Genomic DNA, 14,814 nt, shown 5'->3' on the forward strand with positions numbered 1-14,814 from the left:
GCGCTGTTTGTTAGAGAGCAGATACAGGTGGCAAGGGAGCAGGTGGGAGGGTAAGATGTAAGTGGCTGGGTCTCTAGGTGACTGGGTGGGAGGGAGGGAAGTGGATGGGTGGTGAGTTGAAGGTTGTTGAACAGATACCTCAGCCCCAGGTCTCAGATTCTTCTAGAGCTTTGGGCCATGGTTCTTGGTCTTTCATGCCCTGCCTGACTATTGATTTCTTCCCTCCAGCTCTGCTTCTTTTAAAAGGAAGATCCACGAAGAGCTGTGCCATGAAGGATGGATAAAATTTAGGCATATAGAAAGGGAAGGAGATGGTGTTTCAGGAAGCGCTAAAGTATAAGCAAAGACATAGAGCCCCCCCCCCCCGCAAAAGGATTGTTCAGAGACAGTTAGAATACCAGTTAGGATTGAATGAAGGTTAAGGATCAAGAAGCTGTGAAAGCAAAAACGTTGCATGGCTAACCCTTGTACAATTACTGCAGTGACTGCTATTATTGTTGATTTATTGAGCACATGCTATATGCTAGGCACTATGCCAGAGGTGTTGCATATTTTATAGCTACCGTCTGAAGTTGGTATTATTATCCATATACTATAGGTAGGTAGATGGGCAAAGTGGGGTCAATTAATCTGGCTATGGACACATAGTGGGTGAATGTCTCAGATGGAATTCAAACCCAGGCCTGGGCTGCCCCCAGGCAGCCCTCTTTGCTGCCTCATGGAAACGACCTTCTTCCTGGGTGGACCTTTCAGTGGCTTGAGAGATCTTACTGTCTTTAGAGGCCCCCTGCCTGGGGATGCTATTTTTTCCAGGACTTGAGATCCTTTAGAAGGTAAGCCCAGAAGAGTGTGGTTTACCTGGGGTGGTTCTCCAGGATGGTGGGCCTCAGACACTTAGGCAGCAGAGAGTGGGTACCTCAAATGGGGCACTGCTTCTCTCTCCAACCTGTGATCACCCTCTCTGAGCAAGGGTCTCCCTTCTCCTAGGGCCTCTGGAGATTGGAGGGAAAGCTTTCTGCACTGGCTTCGATTCCCAGGTCTCACCATGTGTGTGACCCTGCACTAATCCCTTCATCATTCTGAGCCTCAGTTTTCTTATTTGTAAAAGGGGGATCAGCTCCCAGCCCTTGGGTAAGTGGGTGCAGCAAACACTCCATCAAGCTGGATTGGCCCTAGGAGATGCCAGTAAGAGGCTGGAGAGGGTGTCTGGCACCTTACAGGGAATGGCCCTGGTTGCACTGAACTCAAGGCTCCAAGATGCCATGGGAGGGGGTGGCGGGGAGCAGCATTTAACCTCAGCACCCGGTGCAGCTCCCTGCTCTGCCACCGTTTGGTCTTTGTTCCAGCTCTGAACATTTCTGAGACTCGGTTTCCCTATCTCTGAAAGGCAGATGGCCACGGGGCCCACCTCCTATGGCTGTTAGGAGGACTCCACGAGTAAGTGTCTGCCTGGGTTGGGGACACAAGTGTTCTGCAGTTGGTGTTGGTCCACTAACACAAAGGCCCTAATGCTGGGCAAGGGGTGGGCTCCTGGCATTCAGGACAAGGAACTCCTCACCTTGCTCCTGTCAGCCTAGGGTTTGGCTGAGGAATGTCAGGGTTGGTGACTAAACAGAGAGAAGCATGAGGGTGAGTGCCTTTTTGTTTTGTGCTCACTAGAAAGCAGCTGAAGGCGCCAAGGGTAAGGTTTCCATAACCCTGGGGAATGCTCTGGGGGTCTTGGAGGGAGCCCTAAAATCCACAGTGTCTCCTGGCTCTGGGCCCCTCCTACAGCACTGATCAGCTCAGCACTGCCCATCCTGCCCTCTTTGACTTCTACTTCTGGATCAGGGCTCCTAGGTGCCTCTGGATTTACCACTAAGAATCTCGCTATTAAGACTTTTGTGCAACCTCCAGAGGCCTCTGCTTCCCACCTGACAGATGGGGAGTTGGTCTATCAGTGTTCTCTAGATTCCAGTCATTTGTGTGTTATCTGTGTTTTTTGCTATATTTGCATAGAATCATCTGTTATTTGCTCAACACTCTTCTTTAAAAACCTATTAAAGACCTATTATAATGAAAACTTAAGTGCAATGATTTGAAAAGGAAACTCCATGTATACTTATGATAAATGGAAAAATTGACATAAATAGAAAGTGTCCATAGGGACTTCCCTGGTGGCGCAGTGGTTAAGAATCCGCCTGCCAATGCAGGGGACACGGGTCCAAGCCCTGGTCCGGGAAGATTCCACATGCCACGGAGCAACTAAGCCTGTGTGCCACAACTACTGAGCCCTCATGCCACAACTACTGAAGCCCACACACCTAGAGCCTGTGCTCTGCAACAAGAGAAGCCACTGCAGTGAGAAGCCCGTGCACCGCAACAAAGAGTAGCCGCCACTCGCCGCCACTAGAGAAAGCCTGCACACAGCAACGAAGACCCAACACATCCAAAAATAAATTAACTAATTAATTTTAAAAAAAAGAAAGTGTCCATAAAAATCAAAAGGTAAGTTTAGGATAACAGGTGTATCCTATTCTACCTACAGCGATTCCACATACCGCACTTGGAAAATGCAGGGCAGCTCCTGTGTTTCCTCCCAGCTCGATGCTTCCATGACGTGTACCTCCTCCTGCTGTTCGGGTACAGACCGAGATGGGGAGCACGCCCCAGTGTTACTCATCGTCCCACTGTCATCTCTGTGGACCAAAAAGTCATCCTTGTGGTTTCGCAGGGCAAGGGACAGAGGTCTGGGGCTCCTGCGTCCAGAGAGGCCTCTGATGTTGGGACAAACAATATACCCAAAGAAGTAGTCCCGTGTGGTATCCAGTCCCATCTGAAGACGTTCCGGGAGAAGCATAGCAGCGGAGAGTACCTCAGGAGCTTAGCTGCCGACCTCCTCGGGGACCACCAGACGCTCCAGGCAGGCATCCTCCCTCCCCGTCTGTGGAGCAGCCACAGAGAAAGACAGCACATCCTCACCCAGGGCTGAGAGCTGCCCGAGAAGGTCAGGAAGAGCAGGGCAGGGAGGCAGAAGCCAGGGACACATATGCGCTCATTAGGTCACGTCCAGAGCGGAAAGGGGGCCAGCAGATCTCTGTGGGACATCTTTGTTGTTAGTATAATAACATCTAATATCGATTGAGGCCAGGGATGTGCTCAGACCTTGAGCACATGGAATGATCTCGCCTGGACCTCATCCCTGCAGTCAGCCCTGTCAGCATTCCCTTTCGTGGAGACATTGGTCTGGGAAGGGCAGAGGGCTGGTGCGTGGCCGAGAGACCCCAAGCCAGGGCTGGTAGCAGCCACACTGCTACCTTGTCTTCCTGAGCGCCCTGTCTCTGGGGGAATCTCTCTCTCCCCAGTATCATCTCCTGCTGCTCCTTCCTTCTCCATCCCCTCTTCATTTATTAAAACAATTATTGACAATTTATTATATTGCAAGCACTGGGCTTTGCACCAGCCACAAACAACTTCCCCCCACCCTATACCCACTGTCTCTAGTTCTCCTCCTATTCTCTCTTAATTTTTTAAAATCAACTTTATAGGGCATCTTTATTTTTATTAAAATTTTTTTAACACCTTTATTGGAGTATAATTGCTTTACAATGGTGTGTTAGTTTCTGCTGTATAACAAAGTGAATCAGCTATACGTATACATATATCCCCATATCTCTTCCCTCTTGCGTCTCCCTCCCTCCCACCCTCCCTATCCCACCCCTCTAGGTGGTCAAAAAGCACCAAGCTGATCTCCCTGTGCTATGCGGCTGCTTCCCACTAGCTAGCTATTTTACATTTGGTAGTGTATATATGTCCATGCCACTCTCTCACTTGGTCCCAGCTTACCCTTCCCCCTCCCTAGGGCATTTTTTAGATACTGTAAATTTGCATACAATAAGATGTACCCGTTTTAGTGTACCCTCGGATGGATTTTTAATAAATGTGTCCACCTGAGTAGCCACAACCCAAATCAACATATAGAACATGTGCATCACCCCTAGAAAGTTCCTTCAGGTCGTTTCAGCCAATCCCCGCCAACCCCAGCCCCAGGCAACTGCTGATCCACTTTCTGTCACTATAGATTAGTTTGGCCTTTTCTAGGATTCCACATAAATGAAATCTTACAGTACATATTCTTTCGTGTCTGGCTTCCTTTGCTCAGCATAATGTTTTAGGGATTTGGTTCATTTTTATGGCTGGGTAATCTTCCATGGTGTGCATATACTACATTGTGTCTACCCGTTCATCTATTGAGGGATACCTGAGTTCTTTCCAGTTTAGGGCCTATTGTGAATAAGGCTGTTATAAATTTGTATTTATGTACAAGTCTTTTCGTGAACATACGTTTTCATTTCTCTCAAAACCTAGGAGTGGAATTGCTAAGTCACATGGCAAGTATGTGTTTACTTTATAAGAAACTGCAAAGCAGTTGTACCCTTTTACACTCCCATGATGTCTGAACAATGTATGGAAGTTCTGGTTGTTTCACATTCTCGCCAGCGTCTGGTATTATCAGTTTTTAAATTTAAACCATTCTGTTGAATCATTGGATGTACAGTGGTTTCTCATTGTGGTTTTAATCCATATTTCCCTGATTACTAATGCTCTGAGAATCCTTTCATGTGGTTTATTGGTCACTCATACGTTTTCTTTTATAAAGTATGTTTAAATCTTTTGCCCATGAAAAAATTGAGTTGGTTGTCATCTAATTATTGAGTTGAGAGTTCTTTATATATTCTAGATACAAATCTCTTGTATAATATTTGTATTGTGAATATTTTCTCCTGGTTTGTGGCTTGTGTTTTCATTTTCTCAACAGTATCTTTTGAAGGATGGAAGTTTTTAATTTTGATAAAATCTAAGTGATCACTTCTTTTAAGCTTTATGTGTCTTGTCTAAGAAATCTTTGCCTGTCCCAAGTTCACAAAGATTCACTCCTATATTTTCTTCTAGAAATTGTATAGTTTTGACTTTTCGATTTAGGTAAATGCTCCACTTCAAATTGATTTTTGTGTATGATGTGAGGTAAGAATTGGGGTTCCTTTTTTTTCCTTTACAGATATTCAGTTGTTCCTGCATCATTTGTTGAAAAGATGATACCTTTTTCCTACTGAATTATCTTGGCATCTTTGTTGACTATAAATTGACCATACATGTGTGTGTTTATTTCTGGGCTCTCTAATCTGTTCCATTAATCTTATGTCTATATAACACTTTATTGATTACTGTAGTTTTCTAGTATATCTGAAAATCAAGTATAGTATAAGTTCTTCAAATTTGTTTTTCTCTTTCAAGATTATTTTGGCTATTTTTTTATCCTTAATATTTCCATACTAATTTTAGCATCAGTTTTTCTATTTCTATGAGAAAAGCCCACTGGAATTTTAATTGAGATAGTATTGGATTTATAACTCACACGGGGGTAGAATTGACATGTTAACAATGTAGAGTCTCCCAACCCATGAACATGGTATATCTCTTTGTTTCTTTAGGTTTTCTTTGGTTTCTCTTGATAATATTTTGTCATTTTTAGTGAGCAGAACTTGTACATACTCTGTTAAATTGGTCCCTAAGTATTTCATGTTTTTGATGCCATTGTAATTGGTATTTAAAATTTTCATTTCCAATTATTCATTGCTGGTAAATAGAAATAAAATAGATTTTTTAATATTGACCTTGTATTTTGCACTCTTTCTAAATTCTCTTATTGCTTCTAGTAATTTTGGGGGTAGATTCCTTAGGATTTTCAACATATAAGAGCATGTTGTCTGCAAATAAAGACAGTATTACTTCTTTCTTTTTAACTTTTATTCATTTACTTCTTTTTTTTACGTCATCACCCAGGCAAGTACCTCCAATATTATGTTGATTAGAAGTGGTAAGACAAACATCTTAGGATCATTCTTGGTTTCTTTCTTGAGTTCCCACATCATGTCATTATTAGATCATATTGATTCTTTCTTTGAAATGCAAGCTGGTTAAAAGTGTGGCCTCTAAAGCCAGGAAGCCTGGGTTCAAATCTTGACTTTACCAGTTACTGGCTGTATACTTGGGCAGTTACCTAACATCTTTGACTCAATCTTTTGATTTATAAAGAGTGTGATTATAATTATACCAACTTTACAGTAGGTTTTTGTTGTTGTTTTGTGAGGACTAAGCCTTGGCTCACAGGAAGTGCACACTGAATGTCAGGATCCAATAGCTCCCTAGGAGGTCTCACACTTCCAGCCCTGGCCCCCTTCAGTCTATTCTCATCACAGCAGTCAGATGGATCCTGTGAACAGATAAGTTAGAGTTTATCTCTTTCTAGTTCAAAACCTTGCAGTGGTTCTCATTTCACTCAGAGTAAAAGTCAAAGACCTCCCAATAGCCTGCTAGTCCAGGCTGAGGAGGCTCTATGAAATCCCGCACCTCACAGCTCAGACACCCCCTTCTGCAGGGAGTAGACTACAGGAAGCTGTGTGAGTTGTTGGGGGGCAGGTGAGGGTAGCTGCCCTCTCCCATTGTGAGGTTGCCCTGCCCTCCAGGAAGTGTGTTCTTGCCCAGCCCAAACTCCTGTTCCCTCCCTGAGATAACAGGGCCTCGCCACTGCACACAGGCCAGTCTCGAAGGGGCACTGGGCACAGATCCCATTCTAAAAGGCTACACTAGCAAGCTGGGGAGGCTGGGGAGACCCCAGAGAGATTAGCCTGACCAGCAGCCAAGTTGGCTGATTTCTTGATGAGCTGTGTGTCAAGTCTAGGTGGTCCTGAGGTCAGAGTGGGTCAGCTGCAGCCTCCTTGGCTTTGGAGGGGGCAGGGTGTCTGCTTGTGCCATCTGGAGACCAGGGTCCAGCCTGGTGTTTGAATGTTCTCACTCCACGTTTGGGGCCTCATAGGCTGTACTGGAAGGAGCCTTGTGCTGGGTGCCAGGGGTGCAGTGATGATCGAGACACAGGCCTGCCTCACGGGGCTTGCCATCCAGTGGGGAGGCAGCCATGCTAATGGCCAATGGAGCAAGCATTGGAGCAACAGGAACTTGGACGAGGGTAGACTGGGGGTATAGCAGGCAGTCAGGGGAGTTTTCCTGGGAAGGCCACAGTCCCATTTCTCAGGCATAAAAGTTAAACCAATCTTCATTGATTTCTTTAGGGATGGGACTCAGAGGATTTTCTTTCCAGTAGTTTGGATAAGCTGAGCACGGTCAGCCACTTCTTACCACACCTGCACAAATGTCACCTAGTCATCCTGTGTGAGTCAGCATCCTTGGCTGGAAGCCTAGCCCAGAGTTGTGCTTCTCTCATCCCCAGCACAAGGGAAGGAGGGGGTTCTGATGGGGGTTCTGTAATCCCACAGAATTTTGGATTTACCTTCATGCCCTCTGACATTCCTGAGCAATGGGCAAGTGACATTTGTGGTGTCTTTCTTCCAGCCTCCAGGCGTCCAAGTATTGCAGAAGCCAGGGCTGTGACTCAGTGGGTTCCGGAACTGTCCCCAAACATCAGCTCACTCTGGCAGACTTCCTACCCAGCCTCCAGGGTGGCCTTGGGCAGGGCTTTCTCATGACGAGCTAAACTCTGGGGCTGGACTCTACCTCCTTCAAAGCCTGCCCAGCAGGAACCAGCACTCTTGTTGGCCAGTCACAGGGAGACAGACAGACTACCGACACCCCTCCCCAAAGATAGTTCCCCTTTGCAGCAGATAACACGTTAAGGCCCACGTTGATGCTACTACAGTTCCTTGTATCAAGCCCTTCCTGGGTGCCAGTTGGGGTCTCTTCATTAAATGCTTCACCTTAAATCTGAGTCAGTCAGCATTTCCATCCTCATTTTAGGAAAAAGAGGCTCAGAGAGGTTACTTTTCCAAGGTCGCAGGATCTGATTTGAAGCCCAACTGACCATAAGTCCATGTTCTTACCCCTGCAGGCTCTCTCCCTTTCTCTGATGCCGTCAGGAGCTGCAGACCCAGCAGCACCCCTGGGACACATGCCGTATCGCTCAGGGCTGTTTTCTGGACGGTGGGCACTCGGCCGGGTCCCAGGCCAAGGAGTCTGTGTTTTCTCTTGGGAATAAGGGCTAGTTAGAAGGACACTGATGCATGGTCCAGGAGAGGTGACGGCAGAATTTAAGTCAGTTCGCTGAGATGCCCTGTGGCTGGAGGGTCACCCTCCCGTCCCCACCTTCACATGTCAGGAGATGGGCCAGGAGCTCTCTGTCCTGGCTGCACGTTGTAATCCCCTGATCTGGGTCCCACCCTAGAGACTCTGGGTGGTCTGGAGTGGGATAGAAATATTACTCTTTTTAGAAATCTCCCCCGCCCCAGGTGACCCTGATTTGAGGCCCCCGGTGAGGACCTCTGCTTTGGACAGTGTAAATTCCTGAGCCCTCCGGCTCAGGCTCACTGACCCCACGGGAGGTTCTGAACTGGAATCCAGTGGCGGTGCGGGGCCTGAGCCATGGGGCTTCTGCTGAGCAGACTCTGGATGCACACTCATGCTGGTCGGGCCATCTGGAGAGCCCGGCTCTTCACACATCTGGGCAGAGGCTGGGCATTTCCCGGAAAAGCGGATCCCAGTCCCTGGCTAACCTCTCACTCAAGCACTGAGTAACTTCAGTGCTTTGAAATTTTTTCCCTGGAAGTCTGACTTTGCAGTCCTCTGGGCTTGGCTGAGTGCCATTCCCTTCTGCGGTCACAGAGCCAAGGTCCAAAGGAGCAGGACACTTCCTGGAGGACTCCCAAGGCCACAGGCATCATCCATTCTTCTCTTCCTCTCTTCAGCTCTGTCCCTCACTCCTCTGTGGTAAGCTTGGCTCCACCGCTGAGTCGGGGAGACACAGCGACACACCCTCACAGATGACAGACAGCTGAGTGGCCGTGACAGAGTGTGTGCAGGACACAGTGAGAGCTGACAGGGCCACTGTAAGACAAGTCTGTGCACATTTGCCAGTCAGATCAAATGTTCCTGCTTTTGGCCTACCTGTCCTCCAGTCTGACTCCAGGCCTATGTCCCACTCTGCCCTAGAGAACCCAGAAGTGGGGCGGTCAGAGCTATGGCGGGGATTCTCAGTGCCTCTGAGTGAGATGCATCAGGGTAGCTGGACTCACAGGGATTCCATTTTGGGGACTTGATGCTCCTCGGACCACAGCCTCCCTGCCCATGCTGCTGCCCAGGGGTGGGAGTGGGGATGCTGAGGGGTGTCAGGGACATCAGAGGCCCTCCAGACAGAAATCTGCCAACCTTGTCACTCCCAGCCCGTCATCTGGGGGGACTTCCTCTTTGATGGTTCCTCCTCTCTGCAGGCGCACACTGGCCAGCTTCTGGCCTCAGGCCAGAGCCCTGGGGAGGCCCTTCGTTTCTTCTCACCTGGCCTGATCTCACTGTACTTCCAGCCGAACTTTCCCAACAGGAGTTGAGTGCCTGGAGAGGGTGTATGGCCCTGTTATCAAGAAGGTGTGGAAACACTGAAACTCTGACAAGTGGCTTCCAGCAAGCCATGGAGCATTAGGGCCAGCCCTGAGGAGTCCTGAGCTCTGATGAGGGTCCCCCAGGCTCTGAGCTGTGATGAGGGTCCCCCAGGCCTGAGCTCTGATGAGGGTCCCCCAGGTTCTGAACCCTGATGAGGGCCCCCAGCCCTGAGCTCTCATAGTGGTCCCTCAGGCACAAGCTCTGTGATATCTTCTGAATCGGGAACCTTCTCTTGGAGGACTCTGTCTCAGGCACTGCAGCCCAGCCAGGGGCTCTCACTGCATCTGTTTTCGGAATGAATGACGCAGTAACTGACTGCCTTCCTTCCCCCTGGCTGTCCCTCCTCCTCATTAGCCCACGGTCCCCCCCGCCCGAATGAGTTCCTGCTGACCATCCGCTCATCATCTTCTGGACTCACCTGTTCCTTCTTCGAGCACTGCAGATGTGCCCTCTCGAGGGGCATCTAAGCTGTCCTTTTCCTTCCGCCACGCGCTGTCCTGTGCTGGTCCTCCACGCTGTCCCCTCTCATTCCATGTGCACCTCCTCTCATCGTGGGCAGCAGCCTGCTAATGACTGCGATGGCTCAGGGGGGTCCCAGCCTGGCCAGCTTCTCCAGGAGGCCAGCACATTGCAGGAGCTGATGTGGGTTTCCTGCTGGGCCCGGGAATGATACACAGGAGGCCGCCTTCCTGGAGAGGCAATGAAGGAAGGCCTACCTAGAGACCCAGAGGTGGAAAAGTGAGGATGGAGGGGAGGGCCCATGGGGAGGAGGGGGTCAAAGATCATGGCCCTTCCCTGAAGTCTGGGAGGACTGGGTCCCCCTCCCTGTGGGCAGATTTATGGCAGGGCCAGTCACCCACCCCTTCCCATGTATGTCACATAGGGCGGCAGGCCCCGACATAGGAGCTAGAGAGAGATGGGCAAAGAGAGAGAGAGAAGAGGGGAGGATCAACCTGAGCAAACTGTACCCAGGAGGGCCCGATAGCAGGCTTACGGTGCAGAGTGGGGAGACCTAGTGGATTCGGGGATGGGGTGGGAGGCTGGGGTGGAGGAAGCCAGGACAGCGTGTGAGCCGGCACACGCCCGCTTACCCCCATTCCAGTAGGCTCCAATCTTTTCAAGTATATCAGTCCCCTTTTAGTATCCAAAACTCTAATGTCTTTCACATGATTGGTAGTATTTTTACCTTCTCTTTATGCTAATAATTTCTAGAAAGTAAAGTAAAAGCAGGCTGTCTACTTAGGTATGGGAGTGGGACAAAATATTCCCAAATGTTGTATAGGATGGAATGCTCACAATTTTTAGAAAATCAGCTTTGCTTCAATAGATTAATTTCTTCTTCTCAGATTTGATGTACTGTTCTAATTCCATCAAGCACATAACTTTTGTGTATTTGGATTTTAGTTACATTATTTAAGAAGCCCAGAAATAGTACCATTTTGCTTAAAAATACTTCCTTATTATGGAAATTTTCAGTCACAAAAGTAAAGAAAATATTAAACAAATCCCCATGTGCCCATGACCTGCTTTAATAATTAACATATGATGGGTCTTGTTTCATGTCCAAGCCCCACTCCCACTTCTTCCCCGGCCTCTGGGCCACTGGATTATTTTAAAGTAAATTCCAGACATATCATTTCATCTGTGTGTATTTCAGTTTCTAAGAAGGACTCCTTCAGAAACATAACCACATATTATTGTGACACAAAAGTTAACAATTATTCCTTAATATCATTAAATATTCCATCATGTTTAAATTCCTCAGTTGTCTCATTAGTGTCTTTTTACAGTTGGTTTGTTTAAATCAGGATTCAAACAAAGTTCGCAAAGTGATTGCATTTAGTTGACATCTCTTAAGTCTCCTGTAATATCTAGCAGTTCTGCCTCTCTCTTTTTGTTTTTTCCTGGTCTTTTATTTACTGAAGAAACCAAGGCATCTGTACTATAGAGTTTCCCATATTCTGGACTTTGTTGATTGCACCCTCTTGGTGTCATTCACAGGCTTCTCTGTTCCCTCTCTTTCCTGTGAATGGTAGTTAGGTCTGGAGGTTTAATCAGATTCATAGGTGATTTTCTATAAGAACACTTCATAGATGGTGTGATTTCGTTCTCATTTTATTGCAGCAAAAGTCACATAAATGCCTGTTGTCTTTGTTTGTGTGAGTGTTGCCCTGCAGAGTTTTTCATCAACATTCTAGCTAGTGGTTTTAAAGGACAGTCATTAATGAACGTTGCTTAGATTCATTATTACATTAGGGTGTGCAAAATGGTGACTTTCGAATTCTATCCACCCTTTTTGAATTTATTAGCTAAGATCCTTCTATAAAGAACTTTCCTATGTCAACTATTTAGTTACCCTGAAGTATAGTTTGTGCCGGTTTTGCCATAAGTGGTTGCTTTTTACTAATTTTCAAAATAATAAGCTGGTGTCCTTATAACTTCTAAAGGTGACCAGTGATTTGGATGAGTGTCTGTCTGGGATCTTAACTTACGAAGAGCCATCAAGTTAGCTGCCACAGTCTCATGGATGTCAGCTGAAGACACGCAACTCCTGGGTCAGAAACAATGGACTTTTATTCACGTCACAGCAAGCAACATGGTTTCATGTAAGTGTCAGTCCCCTTGTCTTCCAGGTCCCATGGGGTGAGACAAAGCAGCCCAGGTGGATGCCATACATGCAGTGCAGTTGCATTGCAAGGAGAAACACTTAGCTTAGAGGATGAGGAGTCACCTTTGTCCTGGAGGGAGATATTGCTCATCCCCAAGGTTGTTCCCTGTTAACATAACCCTGATAAATGGTCTGGGCAACGAGTGGCCAGGGGCTTGCATCCCTTGCCTACCCATAAAAGACATGCAAGGGTGCTCCGGGCCCATGATCTGAGTCAGTGTTTTTGTGTTTGTGTTATTATGTATGTACTCAGTTATTTTAAGTATATTTGATGTAAAATTTCATTGCAGTCATTATTCATTTTGATGCTCAAATTGTTTCATGTCTATCTGGCCGGTAAGACTTGACTCCTGTGATCTTCTGACATGATCCTAATAGTCTTGGGTAGCATCCTTTCTTTCTAGTTTAACAAGGTATTACAGGCTCACCTTGTAAATTTCCTACTTCAGACTCTGGACATTTCTCCCAGAAGCCTTTTATTGGGAGATGGTATTTAGAGACGATAATCTGGGTGCTAGGAGTGCTCATTTCTACTGGATGAGTCATTAATTCTAGGTCTTTTCAGAGGGCAGAGCTAGGAAATAAGTATTTGTTTTCTAACATAAAAATAAATTGAGTCAATATTAATATTTCAGATTAAACTTTAAGATTACAGAATTTGACTTAACATTTAAAATTTTGTATTTGTATCTCCTTTCTCTTATGCTGAAAATTTTGATTCCTATTAACACTAACAAAATTATTTCTTTTATCCTAATATACAATAGTTTCAAAATAATATTACTAATATTATCACCACAGTATGATTACTGAACTAAGCAACTTAAGCAACTTAAGCAACTAAGCAACTTAAGATTTCTATTTAAGATTAAGATTTAATATTCAGCCAAATTACTGTATTTTAATGTCACTTTAATAATTCTCTGTATGGTTAAGCCACCAGCTTGATAGCCACTTAGGTTCATTTGATTTAATTTTCTTTAATTATTCTGTAAAACATCTACATGATTCCGAAGTCAAAGCTATAAAGTTAGGTAAATTCAGAGAAATTCAGCTCCCAGGCTCTTCCCCTAAATCCCTTACACTCCCTCTCCATGCAGGATACCATTTTTATCTCCTCTTCAACTGTTGTTGTTTTGTCTTCAAATATAGACAAATGTGAATATGTATATACATATATTTCCCCGGCCCTTATATAAAGATGTAGTATACTATACACATGATTCTACACCTTGCCTTTTTTTCATAGGACAACACATGTCCTATTATACCAAAAATGTATACAGAAATGCTTCTCATTCCTTTTCATAGCTGCATGGAACTCCATTGTATTGACATGCTGTGGTTTATTAAATCAGTCCCTGATTGCTGGAAATGTGGATTTCCAGACTTTTGCTGTTATAAACAGTGATTGAGTCTTACAATATGTCATTGTGTATTTTTTGCTAGTGTATCTCTGGGATAGATTCCTAGAAGTAAGGTTGATGAGTAAAGGGATAAACACTCAGGTCATTTTGCTAGGTATTACCAAATTCCCCTTTTTAGCGTTTGTGCTATTTTGCATGCCCATCACTGCATACGTTTTAAAGAGTGATGTAGCAGTTTAGTTAATATTTACAATATTATCAAAACTTATTTATATTTAGAGCAATTTAGACTCATACTGACATACTGTAGAGGTAAATTGTGAGACAGTACAAAGTCTCCCAGAAATCGTTTAGGGTTTCCTGAGCAAAGTTTTAAAAGACAAGTGGTGCAAGGAACTGCAGAATGATTGTTTGGTTTATATGCATGTTGTTCCCAGGTGAAGGGTGAGGCTTTGATGTCAGGGAGACCTGTGTCCCCGTTCCTGCCTCTCCACCTATTGTCAGGGGGACTTTGGATGAGTCATTTAACCTCTCTGGATTCCTGGGGAAAGTATTTGTGGAAAGTGTGAGATGAGGTAATACATGAAAAGCCCTTGGGACAGAGTCTGGAGCAGGTGGACCACCATGTGGGAGAAATGATTGGGAGCTGACTTATTCTTGCGAAGACCACACTGTCCCTCCCTGTCCTTGTGGTTCAGAGTGGAGAAAGCAACTATGATGGGACTGAATGATCATAGCTGATCACAAGTTGAGCAACGTGTCCTGGTTTGCCCCAGACTTTTCTAGTTTTTGTTCTGAAAGTCCCATGCCCTGGGAACCTCCTCAGTCCCACATAAACTGGGGCAGTTGGTCACTCTCTTGGGGAAACAGGCCTGGGTTGAGGGCCCCAGGGATCTCTGCCAGAGACTGAAGACAGGCAGAACAAAACAAGCTCTTCTCACAGAAGGGACCAGAAGAAATGTTTTGAAGTTAAAACGGAGCCTTCATCTTGAACGGCTGATGCCAAGGGATGTTGGGGGTGCTTGGCTCCTTTCTCCAAGTCTGTGACCAGGAATAATTTTTCATAAGGCCTTTGGCTTTTTGGTATCGACCATAACTGAAAAGCCCCTTGGCCACCACAGTATGGTTGTTATCTTATTGATAACAATAGTTAGGTGTATAGTTAGCCTATTAGCTATTCCAAAATACAGATTTTCATGTAATAAAAAGCAATCCCAGGAAAATGGATTTAATCATCCTTATTCATAGGAGAAAGTCATTGTTTAATACTGACCAAGCGAGTGAGAACACTGGTGTTTGACAGCCTCAGCTTCAGGACTCATGGCAGGGATTTTCAGGCCAGACTTGTATCACTCA

Source organism: Mesoplodon bidens (assembly GCF_964165515.1).
Source record: "Mesoplodon bidens genome assembly, chromosome: 5".
Lineage (NCBI taxonomy): Eukaryota > Metazoa > Chordata > Mammalia > Artiodactyla > Ziphiidae > Mesoplodon > Mesoplodon bidens.